This window comes from Nycticebus coucang, chromosome 15 (genome assembly GCF_027406575.1).
Source record: "Nycticebus coucang isolate mNycCou1 chromosome 15, mNycCou1.pri, whole genome shotgun sequence".
In the NCBI taxonomy this organism is placed as follows: Eukaryota; Metazoa; Chordata; class Mammalia; order Primates; family Lorisidae; genus Nycticebus; species Nycticebus coucang.
The window spans coordinates 22019170-22026403 of NC_069794.1; positions in this window are offsets into that span (position 1 = coordinate 22019170).

Consider the following 7234-nt stretch of genomic DNA (forward strand, 5'->3'; position numbering starts at 1 on the left):
TGATATGCTATTTGACCATAAAGGAACATTAGATACCAGAAAAATACACATATATTAGATAAACAAGCCAATAAACATACATAATTTCTAGAAGGTTATATGCTTTATGGATAGATAAATCAGGAGACAAAGATGTTTTCTAATGGTAAATACGTTGTAACTTGATAATTTAGATATTGACTGTAATTTCTAAACAAGTTTTATTACCATTACATTCTATATGCTTTATTTGGCAAATAAAATTAAAACATGACACTGAATTATATTATAATACAGTGATAGAATATTATAGTTTAGGTTCCCCCACACAGAACTGGAGGTGAGGACATAAGAACAGGCAGCTAGACATTGAAGGCAGAAGGTAATCTTGGTTATTGACAGTAAGGGATGGGGAACCTGAGACAGGGAAGGAAGGAACTTGCATTACATTTTAGATTGTTACCACAGAGGTCAGTTCAACTGGAAAGTTTTGAGGAATGACATGAGGGATGCAGAAAAATTATTCTGGGGCACTGGAAGTTGGAACACTTAACCCTTCACTACCATGCTCTTTAATAAGGGTTGCTCCGGCATCAGCTGCTGTGCACTTTAAGGATGTACTTGCTTTGACTGAAATCTTCTGATATCTTAGAAAGCCTGAGGCAGAAAGCTGAGACCTGGAAAGATACCTGTGTAATTAGAAAGTGCCCATTAGAACTAATGCTAAATGTTAAAAGCTGAGGCTTTGGTTGGGTGTTAGTCATGTCTACCTTACATAATCCTACAATCTTCCATCCCTCTCTTCACATACGGCATTATATATATATGAGCGTTCGTACTAAGAAAATAAAATAGTATCTAATAGTGTTAGGTAGACAGCAAGGAATTCTGGCTCTTCTAGGAACAAAGGCAGGGGCCCTGCGTAGGTGCCACTCCAAGCAATTGCCACACTTGGGAGAGGAAGGAATGCCTGCAAATTGGCCAAAAAAAAAATAATAATAATAATTAAAAATAAATAAATAAATAATGCAGGGAATTCCTCAGCCCAAAGACTAGGGAGCCCAGGCACAGTAGGGTCAAGAAAGTGACCTAGGGTGACCTAAGGCTAATTATCATCTCATTAATTGTCCATCAGAGTGGTTTGATGATTATCTTTGAACCATGAGGCGGTCACTACTTAGACAATACCAAACAGGATCCCAGACCATAGCCAGAGCCTCTCGGTCTGACAGGGAGCCCATTCAACGTGTGTGGCAAATGTATTTTGCTCTTCCTATATAAATCCATCTTTCTGTTAAGGAAGAGAGATGGTTTGAGGTAGTGGCTGAAACAATTGGATGTAATAAATATGAGTTTAGCTAGAAAGAGATTTATAGCAAGCTGGGCCCTGTCTTGATGACTGAAAGCCCTGTGGAAATCACTGCTTGTGGATTTTTATACAGTTTTGAGGATGTACTCAATGCTCCTTGGAAGGTCCCATACTTTTTCACTCTCTTTCTGACTGGTCCAACTAGATTCTTAACCAACCCTGTAGCACACTGCTCTTTGGGAGCTCTAGGGTATTGATCAACTCTCATGGTGCACTATTTTTTAGAAAGTCCCTAGGCTGGGGTATTGATCTATTGTCTTTCCAAAATAACTCAACCACAGTTTTGATCAGCCTCATTCCCAAACCAGCCCAGAATAGTCTAACTGCATCCACACTGTTCATATCTCACTAAATAACTAAAATTTCTCTTTCTCAATCAACTGAATTCCGCATTTGCCTTGCTTTTGATGAGTTTGGTCTTTCCCTGGACACGAGTACACCAACTACTGAGAACAGAATGCCAACCAGAGAGTAGTAGACGACTGAGGTCATATAGAAGCATTTTTACTTAGTGCCCCATATGAATAATACTAACACTGGATTATTAGGAAAAAAAGTCACTGGTGAAAAACTTTCACAAGCAGAACTTTTGGTACATTAGCACTGAATTTTCTCCTCCCAGCAGCATTACATAAATGAACATGTTCTGAGGGAGGATTTTGTTATGACTAGATTTCTTAGGAAACCCAAAATTCATAGAAAAATTAGGAGAATAAAAGTGGTTTCTACTTATCAGGATAACAATATTTTACACAATATAAAGTATCACAAACAAATGTCTTAATGTAAATGCTAAAGATTTCATCCTAAAAGAAACAAAGAAATACTTGGTATTTATAAGCATTTGATATTGATTTCCAATTCAAAAAAATAGTTGCTATATGTCATACATATTTTAAATATTAGCACATAGTACAATCAGTAAAATGTACTAAGATGTGATGTGGTAAAATAGTTTACTAAAAATATCATATAATATTTTTAGGAAATATCTGTATCATATATATCATGATATCTGATATACTTTCTGTTGGCAAAAATATATACAAATATACAGTATGTCACATAAGTGTGGTATGGCATATGTATAGTATGTCATTGTATAACTCACCAATTTTGAGTTTCAAAAAAGGATACCCCAAGATATGGCACTTTGACATGCTGAGTCCTTTAAATTAAAAGAAATTAAATAACCATAGAAATAAGGTTCAGAACCAGGGTCACTCTCTGACCCCACCACCACCACCACCACCACCTTGTCTCTCTGATGCTTTTTATTTCTGAAAGCAACAAAGCACTAGTAAGGATTCTGGGGGATTTTCTTATCTGATTATGGAACCTTTAATCCAAAAGAAATGCAATTGTCTTAGGACTCTCTCTCTTAACAATATCATAAAATAATCAGGGAAGTTTAACTACAGGAAAAGAGAAGAATCTGGGGGTCATTACCGTGCCCAGGCAGACTTTTCATCTGCTCTTCTGTGGGTAGCTCTGAAAAATTACCTAGAGACTTTATCTGCATAATGAGGCAACTTTTGTTCAAAATAAAGTTTTTATAAATGGCTGTTTGAAATACATTTCTAATTTTCCAAGGCAGAAGACCATTAGATTTAATTTAAGAGTGTTTAAGAAGTATTATGGTACTTGCCTATCTGGAATGGTGTAAGTCTGAAGCTGTCAGTATACATCTCTGCACATTATGAAGAGAGACTGTCTTCTAGCTAACACGGAAAGAGACTCAGGAGTCAGAGGGAAAGCTGATTTCAATAATGTCATTTGAGAACCTGGACAAAGCCAGGTTGTTTGTGTTTTCAGATATGTGAGTTCATGTCTTTCCTTTTACTGTATTAATGTGGGTCACTAAATCAGTGTCATAAAATTATATTTATTAAATGTGTTTAGAATTTGTATTTTTGTAATGTTTTATGTATATTTTAACTAATACAAGACTTATTTAACATTCCAATTCAGTTTTGTATAGATTTTTGTTGTTTTTTGTAAAGGAAACACAACCAGTAACCGACCAACATGAAATTAATTAAATCAAAGAAACAAAGAAACAGGTAATCAATCAAAAGGGAAGAAGAGTGAGTTTCTGGCATCATACTTAGAAGTGTGAATTAGATACTTTGGCACTAACGTTCTCCTTGGATTCTGGCTCAGGTTTGCAAATACCAGCAGGGGTTTCCCCACTTTTCCAGGGTTGTTTGCTAAACTGAATTTTTTTCTCCTAGAGGGAATCACTAATATTTTATAGGCGAATTCAAATATTTTAAATTCTTTCTCTCCCTTTTTTTCTTTTTTTTTTTGAGACAGAGTCTTACTTTGTCGCCCTCAGTAGAGGGCTATGACATCATAGCTCTCAGGAACCTCAGTCTCTTGGGCTCAAGTAATCCTCCTGCCTCAGCCTTTTGAATAGCTGGAACGAGAGGTGCCTGCCATAACACCAGGCACCAGGCTATTTTTCTTTTCTTTCCTTTTTTTTTTTTTTTTTTTTTTTGAGGTGGGAGTCTTCTTGCTCTTGTTCAGGCTGGTCTTGAACTCCTAAGCTCAGGCAATCAACTCACCTTGGCCTCCCAGAGTGCTAGGATTACAGGCATGAACCACCACGCCCAGCACAAATATTTTATATTCTCAAACAATGGGAATAGTAAAATGCTAAACTGTCCTCCTGGATTTTTCCAAAATGTGTTCTACATGTATTTCTCTAAAGAAATAGGGAAACAAAACATGAATTAATAACATAACTTTTAACAAAAGGCAGTACTATTATCTTTTTCCTTTATTTTTTGATAATTAATTTGTTATGGGTATTTAATAGTTGTATATAGTTACAAAGTACATGTGGTGTTTCAATATAGGCTTTAGGTAAAAAAACGGGAAAGCAGTTCATAAAATCTAGCCATTAATTAATGACTATCTTTTAATTCATTGGCCATTCTTTATAAGGCAAAATATGATTTGTGATACTCTAGCCAATTATGCCAGCAATAGGTTATGTGAAATAGCTACAGTTAAATCTATTTTAAAAGGCTTTGCACTTCTATTATTAAACAGAAATCATTGTGAAGACAATAAACAGAGCAAGACTAGTACAGTTAGCACATAATTTGTGTTAGAAAGTTTGTTAGATTACAGCATCCTTCCATCATTTATAAAGGGTTGGTACACAGCTGCACATTGGAAGCAGTCATAAATTTCAGGTAACAAGTTTCATTGCAAGCCATGTCTTGAATCTTGTATGTTCCATGTTTATACAATCATAGCATATTGTATTATAATTACACATGCAAAAATGGATTGAAGAATAATGTATTTCTCCAGATATTCACTCACTTGTTCTCTCAAGTTAGAATAGCAATCTATTCTTAGAAGCTCGACAACACCATTCCCAAAATGAAAGTAGGAATTAATGCAGAGTATATAGGCATTTTAGGGACACAAAATGCCATTAAAGATAAATCGAGTTATATATCCTTTCACTTTAGAGGTCTGTCATATTTACCCTTAATTTTGAAGACCTCAGGACTCTACCTTGCTGTGATTCATTAACCCAGTTTTATATCAAGTGTAATAAATCACCCTAAATTCACATAGTCTTGAATAATATGTTTTATAATTTCATGGAACTCTATAAATCATGTTCTGAGTGGAAGGCCTTTATCCTTGTAACCAAAGAAGGCACAGCAGAACTTAGTTTATTTTCAAAAGGGAGATCCTGAATTTCTCCCAATTTCTTTGATTGACTTTCAAATATAATTTCACTTTCTTTTCAATTAAAAACTAGGAACTTATTTCTCTAATAGCTCACTTGGAAACAAGTTAACTTTATAATATTTTTAACACTATTTTCTGTTATTTCAACAAATCCATGAAAGTAAGTCAGAATAATGTAATTTTTAGACATCATTTTATTATATTCAATGGAATATTCTATTTCAATGGAAATAGGCTATTGTGCTTTGTGTTAATTTCTGGTGACAAATGTATACCCCAAACCATTCTAACACACATAAAATCATGCAGAAAAACCTTGATGACAATTTAACTAGAAACCTACCATACAGGCAGAGTACAGGACAGGCAAATGTATTCTGTATATATACTAGAAAGTGCATGTGCATGACTGTGTGTAAATTGTATATTTAAAAGTGTGGAATAACATCACTTTCTGCCTCATATGATGAGAATTAAACAATTTATGCCTTCAATGACTGTTTACATGAGTCCACACAAGGACCCCAGGGCTCTCAATTCATTCCTTGAACCACATTTTATAACCTCCATGTAACTCAGTACATCTACTTTTCTAATCTCATTTTCCATCCTTGTCTAGACCTCGTAACCTTCTCAATGTGGTTTCTGGAAAGTGTGATGGTTGAAGACAGTTTAGTCCTCTTATTCCTTTCAATGCTCCCTCCCTTTAGTCTCTAACTGAAGCCGTCATCTTCTCTAAAATACTGTTATCTCTCGCAGGTATTGCAAGTTGATTTCTCCCAACTGGTCTTCTTGTAACATTCACTTATCCCCTCTCCTTTTCTCCAAGAAGACACCTGAGTATCCTTAGACTATAATATTGTGCAGCTCCTTCATGGATGCATTGCTTTTATTTTTATTTGTTTATTTTTATTCATTTGTTTGTTTTGAGATAGTCTCTCTCTCTTTTGTCAAAGTGCAGTGGTGTTAGCCTAGCTCACATCAACTCAAACTGCTGAGTTCAAGGAGTCCTTCTGCCTTAGCCTTCTGAGTAGCTGGGACAACAGGTGCCTGCCACAATGCCCAGTTGATTTTTCTGTATTTGGTACAGAAGGGGGACTTTCTCTTGCTCAGGCTGGTCTAAAACTATTGACCTCAAGTGATCCCCCCACCTTGACCTCCCAGAGTGCTAGGATTACAGGCTTGAGGCCACCTCATTGCCCTCCCCCAAGGCAAGCACATGATGAAGTGTATTGAGTAAAGTAAGATATATTTGTCACAGCACAGCTAATGCACCCCGCACCATAACACAAAGGCCACCAATTCATGAAAGAATTAACTTGTGGCTCACCATCACTATTCCCCAAAGTTATTTCAATCATAATTATGGGTGAATTTAGTAGCTGCCTAGTCCATTCCAGAAATGCTGTGCCATGGATGCCCCTTAATCACCTCCCCACTGATAATAAGAACCGTTGAATTTCTATCATTGTATTCCCTAATTCTTGTCATTCACTGAAACAGTGACTCCCTTGTGTTCTACAGGTGCCTTTCTTAGTTTGCTAGAACCATACCAAGGTCCCACAGACTGGGGGTTTAAACAACAGAAACTTATTTCCTTACTGTCCTGGGAGCCTGACAGCTGAGATGAAGGCTGTTAGCAGGACATGTTCTTTATGAGGGTTGTGAAGAATGACTCTGTCCCTAATTTCTCCTCTTGGCTTGTAAGTGGTCATCTTCTCACTGTTTCTTCACATTTCCTCTTTTCTACAATTACCTGTGTCCAAACTTCCTTTTCTTAAAAGCATACCAGTCATATTAAATTAGGGTCCATTCTAATAAACTTACTCTAACTTGTCTTTTAAAAAGTCTTGCCTCTAAACTTCGTGACTATCAGAGGTCCTGCATGTTAGAAAGCAGAGAGAGGGAAGGAGAGAGGGGGGCGGGGCCTGGGTGTGTGCCACACCTTCTGGGGGCAAGACATGATTGCAAGACGGACTTTACCTAACAAATGCAATCAGTGTAACCTGCCTTATTGTACCCTCAATGAATCCCCAACAATAAACAAACAAACAAATAAAAAAAGAACTTCATATGAATTTTGGGGGACACAAAATTGAGCTCATGATATTCTACTTACTCCCCTTCCTTCCTTTGTTAGATTCTAATGAGTCTCAATTTTAGTAACTT